Source organism: Anastrepha ludens, chromosome 4, assembly GCF_028408465.1.
Source record: "Anastrepha ludens isolate Willacy chromosome 4, idAnaLude1.1, whole genome shotgun sequence".
Taxonomy (NCBI): Eukaryota; Metazoa; Arthropoda; class Insecta; order Diptera; family Tephritidae; genus Anastrepha; species Anastrepha ludens.
In genome coordinates, this window is record NC_071500.1 from 13426944 (window position 1) to 13441857 (window position 14914).

The 14914-nt window shown below is 39.9% G+C and overlaps 1 protein-coding gene across 3 annotated transcripts in view; it reads right to left on the bottom strand.

The window, feature by feature from the left end:
- Positions 1-14914, bottom strand: part of LOC128859787 (GATA zinc finger domain-containing protein 10) — a 150945-nt gene that overhangs the window by 88386 nt on the left and 47645 nt on the right. The gene's annotated exons all lie outside the window — the stretch shown is intronic.

The window sequence follows — 14914 nt, forward strand, 5'->3', positions numbered from 1 at the left end:
TAAAATTATGAGAAATGCTTATTGCCTTGGCGTAGACAGTTAGACTTAATGTTCTCTGTTTCTTTTGCATGGAATGCCGTAGTCTGATTATTAAAGAAAATCATTTATCTTGTGGTTTTGAAACACTTGTCGGTATCAAAAACCACGAGATACTCTCTATTACTGTAAGTATAAGTATTAAACTTGAAGGAAAAAAGGTGTCATGTCAGCCTATTATTGCAACAAACTCAGTTGACCTCGGGAAGGGCTGATTATATCGTCCCAACGGTGATATTCAATACGAATTTTGACACTATCTTTCCATGTCGGGAGAAATGGAGTTAGGGACTTCTACTAAACGACTTCGACACTACAGTCTACACAGATGGTGCATAAATGGATTATGGTGTTGGAGCTAGTATATACTCGTATACACATAGACTTAGACTTGAAAAATCGATGCATCTTCCTAATACTTTCAGTGTCTTCCAGGCGGAAGTATTAGGAATAAGGAAAGCTTGTTGCTACTAGTCGCCTTCTCTTTTAAGGGCAATACCGCTATATCTTTTCGTATAGCCAAGCGGCAATCCAAGCACTGTATTTAAAGAAAAAGAAAACTATCTTCCACTTCCTCTGTGAATACCCTGCCCTATAGAAGGCGAGGATGTTAACCCTTGGCAAAAAGCCTTTTGAGAACCGCAGGCTGGCATAGACGTAATCAACCTTCATAAGGTTTCTCTATTGCACAGACTGGATATACTATAGTCGTGAAGAAATAACCTTATAACTTGTCGGTAGCGATAATGTAGCAACAATTCGATAGATATGCGGAAGCGCTAATTTGATTATTGGTGAATCACACAGGGTTTTTGCAATGATTTTCCCCAATCCTCGAAATATTTGTTGAAATCGATTCATGGTATGTAGGTACTTCAGTGTACGCAGCGATTCAGTCCAATGGTGTCGAAAGGGTATCCCCGGAGCGACCTTTTGTGCAGCAGAATAAATCAGAGGTCGCACCGTGCTAATGCAGGCGAATACGGTGGTTGTAGGGTAATATTTTTAGAATTTTTAGCGAAATGGTCTCGTGGAATCAGTGTAGAGTGGTCTAGTGCATTGAGTAGTTTCGGCATCAAACAAGATATCAATTCTTCTAAGCGCAAAATATCTCTCAAACAAGTATGGCATGATTCAAAAGAAAGGCTAGTAGTATCAGCGAGATCCTTAATTGTCAACCAAATATTGGGGTGCTAAATCTTTATTTTCTTTAACCTCAATTTCACACATATTCAAGAAAATTTGAAAAGAAAAACCAAAAACACATAATATAGTTGAACATGTTTCACACCTCAAACCAGATAAGAGGATCTTATGACTTCATACGCCGTTTCATTCTAAGAACAGCTAACCTTTAAAAAAGAATACTTTGTGTCCGCAATTGTGAAAGTAGTGTAAGTCATGCCCTACAAGACAGCTGACTATCATATAAGCACTCATATTATCATCATCACTATCCTCATCCAACTACACATTTTTGTTCTAGCCATGGGAATGTTCTGATAGTTTCCCCTTGTCGGTGGGATATTCTATCTCTCTTTTACCAATAGCAATTTCTTATAACTGAAGAATATATCTACTATGCTCTAAAGGCAAGGCAACTTTTCATTTTTGTTCTCCACAAGTAATCAGCACTGATGAGCCAAAGTATTCATTTTCGTTATCAAAAAGTAATCAGCACAAACTCCTCAATAACTTCTCATTTTCGTTAAAAAGTATTCAGACTGAAGAGTTTCGTTAAAAAGTTTTAATTTGAAATAATAAAATTTATATTTTTTTGTTCCCATTAAAAACTTTTACATCCCAATTCGGTTTTTCATCCACGGAGATTCGAACTCACGAATTTTCAAGTTTTAGCCAAGCATCTACTAACAAACGCAGCTAAATTTCACACTAGTGCTTTTTTCAGAGCACCACATTATTTCGTTAAAATTAATTAACACTGATGACAATAACTCCTCATTTTCGTTAAAAAGTAATCAGACAGAGGTGTTTCGTTAAAATTTTTTATTTAGAAATTATGAAATTTATATTTTACGGTGATCCGACCTCACGAATTTATAACCTTTAGCCAAGCATCTACTCATTCGGCTATGGCGACCTTACAATAACAACAGCCAAATTTCACACTAGACCTTTTTTCAGAGCAGCCACATTATAAGCATGCAAATGAGTTGGCTTGGCGTTTAAAGTAGAGTAGATATATTTTCCACTTATATAAAATTGCTGTTGGTAAACGAAAGATAGAATTCACACCGAACAGGCGAAAAGAATATCAAATGAAATTTTGATTTCCCCTTTAAAAAATGTTGTATATGCTATTCTGATAATGCGCATGTATTAGAGACTAATAAAATACTTGTAAATGTGTTGGAATTTTTGTCGAAATTATTTTTTCCAGGGTACGTTCCTAGAAATCAGCGAAATATTATTAAGCTGTCGAATATTTAGAAAATAGGCTCTTTATTTTCTTAATTTGAATAAATAAATGTCTGAAGTTTACAAAACTAAAAAAGAAATGCCAAAATTACATGGAAATATTTGTTTATATTTTCCAACAGTGTTGACGAGCTTACTAAAGAAGGCGTCCGCTTGCCTAGGATGAATATATCTAACATATATCCCTCACTCTCAGTTTTGAAGACGGAACTAGACGAGGAACCAACTCTGGAATCACAGTCTATAGGGGAAGCCTCGACATTCCACAGGATTGCCAAAATAATGCTACGAACTTGCAACACGAAAACAACAAACTTTATTCCATCCCTCCCAAGGAAGGAATGTAAAATATTGGTTGGCGTACTTGCGGAACATTGTCTCACTCAATATAACGCAGCTAAAATGGGATTAGTCCAGAACGCGGTATGTAACTTATGCGAAGAAGAAACGGGGACAATAAAACACTTCCTGTGCCACTGGAAATGGGATTAGTCCAGAACGAAGTATGTGACTTAGGCGGGGACGTTAGAACACTTCCTTTGCCACTGCTTTGCCCTAAGCAGAACTCGTTACAACTGCCTGGGTTCGGTAGACTTTTGATCGCTGAAGGGAATTGCTGACAAAAGACTAAATTGTTTATTAAACCTCGACAAGAATCACTAACTATGTTTAGTTAAAGTTTGAGGAAAATAAATAATTTAGTAATCCTGGGACATTATTTTTTATTACAACAAACGGTTAAACGGCTAGTCTATGTGAGATCTATCCAGATCAACCAGATATATCATACTTAACCTAACATAACAGTGCATGGATGTACATGCACCCTTTTTGGGTGTTTGACCGAAGCACCTCCATCTATTTCGGGTGTGCATCTTGATGTTGTTCCACAAATAGATGGATCTACAGATTCAAGCCGACTCCGAAGGGCAGATTTTTTTAAGAGCAGTTTTTCATGGCAGAAATACTCTCGGAGGTTTGCCATTGCCTGCCGAGGGGCGACCGCTTTAGAAAATCTTTTTCTTTATTTTGGGTCTTTCAACGAGATTCGAACCAACGTTCTCTCTGAACTTCGAATGGTAGTCACGCACTAACCATTCGGCATGGATGTACATGCACCCTTTTTGGGAGTTTGGCCGAAGCACCTCCATCTATTTCGGGTGTGCATCTTGATGTTGTTCCACAAATGGATGGATCTACAGATTCAAGCCGACTCCGAATGGCAGATTTTTTTAAGAGCAGTTTTTCATGGCAGAAATACTCTCGGAGGTTTGCCATTGCCTGCCGAGGGGCGACCGCTTTAGAAAATCTTTTTCTTTATTTTGGGTCTTTCAACGAGATTCGAACCTACGTTCTCTCTGAACTTCGAATGGAAGTCACGCACTAACCATTCGGCTACGGCGGCCGGCATATATATGGTATATATATATATATCGTCCTATGGCTACGCGGGTAAGCAAAGGACCGCGATAAGTTTCCTCCATTTCCCTCTATTATGCGCCAACCTCCTGATTTCGCCTGAAGTTTTGTTGGTTTTGAATATGTCACTTCAAAGATTCCTCCTCCAGGTCGGTGCTGGTCTGCCTCTACGACGACTGCCTTGAGGGTTCCAGTCGATTGCGCTGGGGGTGATATCTGTTTAGTCTCTTCTTAACACGTGTCCGAGCCAGCCCCATTTTCTTTTCAGGTTTTCCAGGCGCATTGGGGTCTGGTCACAACCACAAGGTTCCACGTTTCGGAACCGTACATAAGAGCGAACTTTATGTTGGAGTTATATACAATATTTTTATTTTTTTGCGCCATGTGATAATCATTGAGTTCCCCACATCGTTTAGAGCATCTAAAGTTTTTGTTTCTTATTTAATTTCGATTTTCGATGTCTTCTCTTGAGCCACCATTAGCAGATATAAGTCGCCTCAAATAACAAAAGGAGTTCACGACTTCGAGCTCAACGGTACTGATTTCGACCTTTGCTTTGACAATGTTTATTTTTATGCCTACTTCTGCGTTATTTTATGCTACCAGCGTTAGTTTTTTTGATATGCCTGCAAAAGTGTGAGCCAAGAAGCAAATATCGGCAGCGTAATCAAGATATTCGAGTCGTCTATTTAGTCCACATGTTATTCCTGTAGTTTCGCGTGTAGCTTTGCTTATCACGACACAGCCTTGTCGGACTCAAGTAGTAACTGGCAGGCGACCACTTAATTCCTTTTTATGCAAGATGCGACAGTTGGCGTTGGTGCATAATGCTAGGATTAGCTCAATTAGGGGTTTGCTACACCTTTACATGCCAATGTCTTCCAAATCGCATGGTGGTGGAGAATATCGAATGCTTTTTGGTAATCGATGAAGATAAGGTAGAGTGCAGATGGCCATTCTACCGACTGCTCTACTATTACTCTGAGGGTATATGGGACACTAAAATACATTTATACATAGGCATGGCTGTGAAGATTACAGGAAGGCATGAGCGCGAGAACGTGAAATAAGAAAAAAAGATAATATCTAATAATAATTCAAAAAGGGCCTAGTCTAGTCAACGATATTTATTTGTTTTACTATCTGTCAAAATGTAGCTGGTATGTATGTTTGAACATTTCTTTATGATTTTGGAAATATATACATACATACGTGCAACCAAGTTGGCCCATTTATCTATCACAACTGCCATTGAGGTCGCAAAAAGCATTTTTTTGCTCAGCGCCCACAATAAAAAACATTATCATGAACATGCCTAAAAATGAAATAACAGTACATATTTTCTATATTTTTTATTTGCCTTATGAGGAACAGCAGGCAATATTAACCTAATCGATTTTGCGCTTCATCAATCAATTCATTAAAAAACAAACTTTCAGTACAGCTGCATAATCAGCGGCATTTACTCGTAGATATCCATAATTATAAGTTGATAGCACGAAAAAAAAAATAAAAACTGACGTGGCTGTGATTTGTGCTGTGATGTTTCATTATATTAGTTACAAACAAATCTGACAAGTGTTGCTTCAGGGTGTAATCGAATAATTGGCAAGTACTTATGTATGTACATATAAGTACAGATGTGCCCCAAAATGCAAAGGAATACAAGTGTCGTGTCATCTTCAGTGTCATGTATTACACAATCAAACAGTTTTTTATGTTTTTTTCTTATAGTTTAACATCAGCTTACGCATCGCATTGATGCACAGACAGCCGCCTCTTAAGTTATGAATATAAGCTGATATTTAATTTTATTATCACTACCGCTTTTAATTGCCTTTTTGTGTAACTAGCGCCTACATCTAGCCACAACAACACATTAATGATCCTGCCTTTTGTGCACGCGCCTCACTGTTTTACACACATGCTTTAGGTGCTCAACTTTCTATCCTTGACACACATTCGCACACACTCAGCTCCCATGCAGCCACTGAAGAGCGTCTGCGTACAGGTACAAGTGAGCAGCGGTAAATACCGACTTATTTAGATACCTCAGATGTGAGTAAGCAAAAGAGCAAGACAAGCATAGAAAACCATTGTTTACCGTAGTATAAATGCAAATTAAAAAACTATCGAAATTTCTTTAGGCGTTAAGAAGTCGGAATAAAGTAAGCAAATATTGATAGTGTGAAACAAAGAAGAAGCAAACATGATCACACAAGCGTCACATGCGTTTTATGCATACATACGTCAGCAAAATGGCATTGGAGTGCGATATTTGATTTATTTGCTCATTTTATTTTGAGGTGGAAATATTTCGCACCAGTCGATACGCATCATAAATGTCTTTTGCAGCGAGAAAAAAACGTGATTTAAAATGCTTGAATCTCTAATTAAAGTGTCGTTGCAAACTCCCTGTAGGGAAAATACTAGTTGTGTACTAGAATACTCATTCTTCTTGATTGGCGCAATGAACGCTTATGCGACTTTGGCCGAACCTCGACCTTGGCGCTTACTAGAATACTACCAGTTTACTTTTCAGATCAAGTGGTATTTTTAACAAAGCGATGCCCTATGAAATGGCAATTGTCCTGCATCGTCATGCATCAGCAAAATACCAATTAAAATGCCATCTCATATTAAGCGAAAAAATATGTTCAATATGTTTTTAAAATAACCTACTTTAGAGCAGTTAAAATATAAAAAGACATCCATTCCATTGTGTTCCGACGTTTTAAAAAAACCGTTTTCATATTAAAAGTGAATTTTTTTTCCTTAAATTAAATTACACTTCTTTCAGGTGCAATAACTGGTTAAAGTGTTAAAAATTAAAACAAAACAAAAAGTAAAAGTGTTAAAAATTAAAACAATTCTTTAACAAAAAACTATTGTTTATATAGAGTCACTCACAGCTTATCTGATACAGCCACGTTTTCTTTTTATAAAGTCGCCTATATTTCATAATCATTCATTTCTTAACATGAAATACAAAAAACTGTACACTCATTTCATTGCGATGCAAAAAAAACAAAAAAAAAACAACTATAAGAAATCTGATCTTAAAACGGCGATTCTGGTAGAGTAGAACCAAATTAGTCCCGAATACACAAGAAAATGTATTGACTCTGAAAATCTATTGACTGAAAATAAAGGCTACCCAACAAAGTACTAAATACCTTAAAATGTTAAAAATTAGAAATAAATAGTTGCTCTTTTTTGACTGCATCATTTAAGCTGCAGTGTGAATTCTCTCTATGCTTTTGTTTTTGTATTAGATTGAAATGATTGACCACTGTTTTTTATTTTATCTTGAGAAATAAAATGAAACAAAATATCTGCATAATCTGCCTTTTCGTTTGCGCAAAATATTATTAAAAGTGGAGGGCCTTACTGTTTTAAGCCGACTCCGAAAGCCAGACCAGGAGCTTTTTTTATGGCAGAAATACACTCGGAGATTTGCCATTGCCTCCCGAGGGGCGACAGCTATTCGAAAAAACTTGTTCTATCATTTAGTGTTTCATGCACGGAGATTCAAACCCACGCACTTCCGAATGGTAAACCCACATCAACTCAGTCGGTTACGGCGTCCGAATATTCGTACCCATGGAAAAGGATTTCCTTCTTCGCATCAGTTAAACGCTTTGTATTGCCATCCGCACATACTAAATATAATCCTCATGTTAAAAAACTTAATTAAGTAAAAGTGCCAGTGCGGCTGAGCATTCAAAGATAAAAATAAATAAAGAAACAAAATCTAAAGTATTCACTTTGGGGAAAAAACTAAAACTAATGCTTGGCGGCCGCCATAGTCGAATGGGTTGGTGGGTGACTACCTTTCGAAATTCAGAGAGAACGTAGATTCGAATCTCCGTGAAATACCAAAATGAAGAAAACGTTTTTTCTAATAGCGGTCGCCCCTCGGCAGGCAATGGCTAATCTCTGAGTGTATTTTTGCCATGAAAAAGCTCCTCATAAAAAAATTATTTGTCGTACGGAGTCGGCTTAAAACTGTAGTGGAGGGGCCATTTGTGGAACAACATTAAGACGCACGCCACAAATTATTTATTATTATTTATTAGGCCCTGTTTTTGAAAAATAGTTTTTTATTCAATTGAAATCTTACTTAATTACATTTCTGGTTCATCGGCATCTGATTCATCTAACGAGAGTAAGTAGAGAAAAAAATGCTTCGAGTGCTAGCAAAAAAACTTGAATTGTGAAAAATAGTGAATATTACAATGCTATGTAAGATTATGAAACAATTCATAGGTAAGTGGGTGATGATGTGAAATAATTATAAATAATTAATATAATAATTACAAATAATTATTTCGTTTGATGTTTTAAAGCTTAAACTGAGATAGCTCTAATCTTGCTGACTTGTGGTGCGAGGGTACATACAAAGCGAATAAATGAAGCTATCAATAATAAAAATAAAATATTACGTACCTAATGATTGAAATAAAATTTTAATTAATTGTAACATTTACTTGATTGACTTGGATGTACATATATGGTATAGTATATTTTTTTCAAATAAATATATTTGTAAATAACTATTTTCTTTTCCAAACTTAAACTTTCTTATGTAAAAAAGATCCTCCAATTTTTTTTTTTTATATATATCTTTTTTTAAATATTTGTTTTCATTTATTTATATTTTTAATTCAGTTTTTTATTTAATTCATTTTTTTTTTTTTCTATTTTTTTTTTTTTATTTGTTTATATTTTTTATTATATTAATTTTTTTAATTATATCAATAGTGCAGAGTAGGTCTTAGATCTTTTAATAGTACTTCAACGTTACTACAAAGCAACTAGAACGATTTCAGCATGAAAATTTCCTAATCGAAATTTTGACAACTATTCATTATCAAATCAATACAATACAGCTAAAAAAATAAAATAAATAATTGGCGCGTACACTTCTGTTAGGTGTTTGGCCGAGCTCCTCCTCCTATTTGTGGTGTGCGTCTTGATGTTGTTCCACAAATGGAGGGACCTACAGTTTCGAGCCGAATCCGAACGGCAGATATTTTTATGAGGAGCTTTTTCATGGCAGATATACACTCGGAGGTTTGCCATTGCCTGCCGAGGTGCGACCACTATTAGAAAAATGTTTTTATTAATTTTGCTTTCACCGAGATTCGAACCAACGACCTCTCTGTGAATGCCGAATGGTAATCACGCACCAACCCATTCGGCTAATAATAATAATAAATTTGGCCCTGTCGTCGCCGTATTGCAGCTCTCTTCTGGTGAACTCCTGTAAGGAAGAACTCAAACGTCTCGAACGTGCAGGAAACGTTTCCCTTATCTGGGTTCCTGGGCACAAGAATATACCTGTAGAGGGAAATGAAATTGCCTATGAGCTTGCGAGGAAGGGGTCGACAGAACCGGTTTCAACTGTCCCTTTCTCAGACATCGGTGTCCCCGTTGTTTAAGGGAAACTACACAATTTCTTTCTAAAAAAAGCGCAAGACAGATGGAAGCCTGTCTTATCGTGTGCTATTTGGAAAACACTATGACCCCAATACGATAGAAACAGAACGCCTAAGTTGATGGGAATCCCCCGCCATTTAATTTCTAAACTCATTGCGGTGTTCACTGATCACTGGGAGATCCGTACTCATGCGGAGAAGCTTGGAATGCCATACAACCCCTATTGAAGAAGTTGTGCGGATCCTGCAGTGAAAGAGACCCCGGCCTTTGGCGGCTAGGCGCTTGAGATTGCTTAGCGTGCTTTTTCGGGATGACTTGAAGAAATTCTCCAGCCTAGAACACTTTTCTCTACTCCACTACATCAACAGCACTGGATGACTGTAGACGGTTATTCTCTTCCCAGGTAGTAGTCCACATTATGGTATCAAAACGGCACGTAAGTGCTACTTGAAGTACTCCTGCCATCTTACCTACCTACCTAACTAAAAAATTTGCAGACAAATTGCGCATTTTATTACTGGCATCACTATAATCAATGACGAACAAGTATGATTACGTCTATTAAATACCAGTGACTGAACCAGCGTTATTCCATACTAGTTTCGCTTTTTCCTACAGGGCTGTTATTCCACTGAAATTATAAGTTTGTACGTATTGGTTTGCTTAAAGATGCCCTCGGAACACAATTATAATTAATTAATTCAAAAACTAGTGTTGGTAAAATAGTGTTTTTTTTTATCCAAAAGATCCACTTGTGTAACCATAATCTGAATTCGAATAATTCTGGTCTGAAATAATCATATCAGCAGATGAACTCGTTTTCTGGAAAAACGTCATAGACAAAAAAAATTTTTAATTCGAGAGGAATGACTTCCAATTTGTCAATTTACTATGACTTTATCAGTAAAAAGTACACATTTTCATCTAAAAATATATTTTCATATAGAATAGATATAATCGTTTTTTACACAGCTTAAAATAAGAGCTTGTGGTCATTTCTGCATACTTAACTAAATATCATTTTTTTTTGCTTTTGTTTTGGCACTCTTCTTGCAAACAAAGAGACAAATTTGACGATCCCAATTTTGCAACATTCCGTCAGATATTATAAGTAGTTTAATTTTATTCTTAAATAATTCTTATTATTATATATCCGTTCGCGAGTATACCCGTGAGTTCATCGAGGATGAGGAACGTAGTGGCAAACCGTGGATATCTGATCAGAACTGATAAAACATCAATAAAGTGAAAAAAAGTTGATCAATAACCGCAAATTAACCATCAGGAAGTTGGTAAAAAACTTGAATATTTCTCATCGATCCGCACAAGACATTGCAGTTAATGATTCGGATTGCGCCATGTTGCTGCAAAGTTGGTTCCAAGCGACCTGAATTTCATAAGTTCATATCGCCAACATGATTTCCAGGCCTGAATCCGACTCAACATTCATCGTTCGCGTCAAATCTGGAGACAAGGCGTGGAAGACGCAAGACGAGTACGACACGCAATCCAAACATCAGGTGACGAGTGAGTGGACAACTCCGAATGAACTAAGACCAAAAAACTCGTCGTTTTCAGTCACAAAAAAAAACCGGTGCTAATGGTTTTTATATATTGTAATACAACGGTACTGTTTACAGTTCTTCTTCTTTTGACGATTTATTTAGCGTAATGAGATGTTTACGTGAAGGAATTCGTCAAAAGACGAAAGGATTTGTGAATTTTTTACCAAGGATGAAATGAATACCATTCAACAGCTATTTCTTTTGTTGTTTTTTGGTGGGTAAAGTAGGGTTCAAAAGTGCCCTCGCACTTAATAGAGACCATCGTCGAATGGTATGGCCATCTTCCTCCCCTTCTAGGAAGACACCCTTCCCGGGACTACTTTCTGCATTACTTCAGGAGGACCCAGAACGACATCCATAAAGAACCCATTCTATTCTCCCACATCTGGGTATATCGTATTTGTAGCCAGCTTTCATGCTATAGGCTCGTCTTCTTATGTCCCTATCTGTGCGGTTTCGTTTTGTTGCACTTTGTCGAGGTCTATCCTTGTTTTCCGTAGTACATTCCGACGCGATCCAGTGTTCGAGCATTTTGCTGATTATGTTGCTGCTGCGTCATCGCTCGGCACTTCGCAGTGTATGCACTTGGGATCGCTTACCTTGCCCATGCGGTACAGGTATCTCCGGAAGTATCCATGGCCAGAAAGGAACTGAGTTAAGAAGTAATTCACTTCCCCGGTAAGCTGGGGCAACTCTCTCCGCTGTTCGTTGTACGGCCTCCGCCACTTTGGGCTTGGCTTTGGAGTTTAGCCATAATTAATTCCCCATACTTTGCTGCCGTACAGGAGAAATGAGTCTGTGGCGGTCATGATTAACCTTCTTTTGCTTTGTGTTGACCCACCGATGTTTGCCATTAATCTACTTAGCATTTCCTGCTTTAGTAACCGCATGCCATATCTGAGCCCAGAAAGTAAGCCTGCAGTCAAGTTGAATGGAGGATGGTTCCATGTGTAGAAGTCCACGCAAGTGGGGAAAGTAACTGATCGCCATTCACTTGGGAGTGGCCAGGACGATTCTTCTACATATGGTCCAAGCAGCTCAGAACGTCCGGGATTAGCCCACGTATCCTCTGGTTAGCTTCCGAACACCCGTTCGGGAGTGAGCTAAAGTGAGAAGGCGAAGCATCCCAGCATAGCTGGTTGTGCGCTGGATTTGGGACCCGCCACTTAAAAAGCCCCCCCCCAATGAAATCAGCAACAAAGCCTCGGATGAGAACTACCAACACTGATGACGACCCCTGCAAACGAAATAAGGAATATGATTTGAGGGCATGCACCTGGAATGTCCGGTCCCTTAATGGGGAAGGTGCCTCTGCCCGGCTGGTTGATGTCCTCGTGAGAGTAAATGCTGACATCACTGCCATCCAAGAGAAGCGATGGACGGGGCAAGGTAAGAAATCCATAGGACCTTGCGACGTCTACTACAGCTGCCATGTAAAGGAGCGCAAATTGGGTGTCGGATTTGTTGTGGGAGAGAGACTTCGTCGCCAAGTACTGTCGTTCACTCCGGTGGACGAGCCTCTCGCAATAATCCGCATCAAAGCGCGATTTTTTAACATCTCGCTAATTTGCGCCCACGCCCCGACGGAAGAGAAGGACGAAGCGACCAAGGATTCTTTCTATGAGCGCTTGGAACGTTCCTATGAGCGCTGCCCCCGCCACGACATAAAAATCGTGCTTGGCGACTTCAACGCCAGGGTGGGCAAGGAGGGAATTTTTGGTCCCACAGTCGGAAAATTCAGCCTGCACAACGAAACATCCGGTAAGGACAGAGGCTGATCGACTTCGCCGGGCCCGAAACATGGTAGTCTGCAGCACCAGATTCCAGCATAAAAAGATACACCAAGCTACCTGGCTGTCTCCTGATCGAAAAACGCGAAACCAGATCGATCATGTTGTGATAGATGGAAGACACGCTTCTAGTGTATTAGATGTACGTACGATCCGAGGAGCCAACATCGACTCGGATCATTACCTTGTTGCAGCCAAACTGCGCACACGCCTCTGTGCAGCAAAAAACGTACATCTACCTACGCAAAGAATGTTCGACATCGAAAAGCTGCAATCACAACAGACAGCCAGAAGATTCGCCATTCGACTCTCACTCCTGCTCTCGGAGAGCACTGCCCAACAAACCGGCATGCGCGAGCAATGGAGCAACATTTCTCGTTCCCTACGTACCGCCGCCGAAGAAGAAATCGGATTCCGGCGAGCCCGAAAAAACAATTGGTACGACGAGGAATGTCATGCTGCCGCAGAAAGAAAGGATGCCGCCTATAGAGCCACGCTGCGATCGGGCGCAACGCGAGCCATGTGGGATCGCTACAGAGAGCTGAAAAAGGAAGAGAGACGTATTATCCGAAAGAAGAAACGAGAGGCCGAAATACGTGAGCGCGAGGAGCTTGAGATGCTGGCCAATAGGAACAACGCCCGAAAATTCTACCAGAAAGTTCGGCGGCTTACAGAAGGTTTTAAGACCGGGGCGTTTTCCTGTAAGAACAAAGACGGCGATCTGGTGACTGACGTACAGAGCAATCTTAAATTATGGAGGGAACACTTCTCGAGCCTGTTAAACAGTGACAGCTGCGCATGTCATAGAGAATGTGAAGATCCCGATACCCCAATCGTTGACGACGGAATTGTCGTTCCGTTACCCGACCATGACGAGGTGAGAATAGCAATATCACGGCTAAAGAACAACAAAGCCGCGGGCGCCGACGGACTGCCGGCTGAGCTATTCAAACATGGCGGCGAGGAGCTGGTAAGGTGCATGCATCAGCTCCTATGCAGAATATGGTCGGATGAAAGCATGCCTGCCGATTGAAATTTAAGTGTGCTCTGCCCAATCCATAAGAAGGGCGATCCTGCAATTTGTGCCAATTACCGCGGGATTGGTCTTCTAAATATCGCCTATAAGGTTCTAGCGAGCGTATTGTGTGAGAAGCAGAAGCCCACCGTCAACCAACTGATTGGACCTTATCAGTGTGGCTTCAGACCTGAAAAGTCTACCATCGACCAAATATTCACAATACGCCAAATCTTGGAAAAGACCCATGAAAGGAGAATCGACACACACCATCTTTTCGTCGACTTCAAAGCTGCATTCGACAGTACGGAAAGGAATTACCTGTATGCCGCTATGTCTGAATTTGGTATCCCCGCAAAACTAATACGGCTATGTAAGATGACGTTGCTCAACACCAGCAGCGCCGTCAGAATTGGGAAGGACCTCTCCGAGCCGTTTCATACCAAACGAGGTTTCAGACAAGGTGACTCGCTGTCGTGTGACTTCTTTAACCTGATGTTGGAGAGCATCGCACGAGCCGCAGAACTTAATCGCTCAGGCACAATATTTTATAAGAGCGTACAATTGTTAGCGTATGCCGATGATACCGATATCATCGGCCTTAACAACCGCGCTGTTATTTCTGCCTTCTCCAAACTGGATAAAGAGGCAAAGCGAATGGGTTTGGTGGTGAACGAGGACAAAACGAAGTACCTCCTGTCTTCAAACAAACAGTCGGCGCACTCGCGAATCGGCACCCACGTCACTGTAGGCAGTTATAATTTCGAGGTTGTAAAAGACTTCGTTTATTTAGGAACCAGCATTAACACCGATAACAATGTTAGCCTTGAAATCCAACGTAGAATCTCTCTTGTCAACAAGTGCTACTTTGGACTAAGAGTAAAGTCCTCTCTCGACGAACAAAACTAACACTCTACAAGACTCTCATCATGCCCGTCCTAACGTATGGCGCAGAAGCGCGGACGATGACAACATCCGATGAAGCGACGCTTGGAGTGTTCGAGAGAAAGATTCTGCGCAAGATTTTTGGACCTTTGCACGTTGGCAACGGCGAATATCGCAGGCGATGGAACGATGAGCTATATGAGCTGTACGACGACATAGACATAGCGCAGCGATTAAAAATCCAGCGGCTTCGTTGGCTGGGTCATATCGTCCGAATGGATACAAACGCTCCGGCTTTGAAAGTATTCGATGCGGTACCAGCT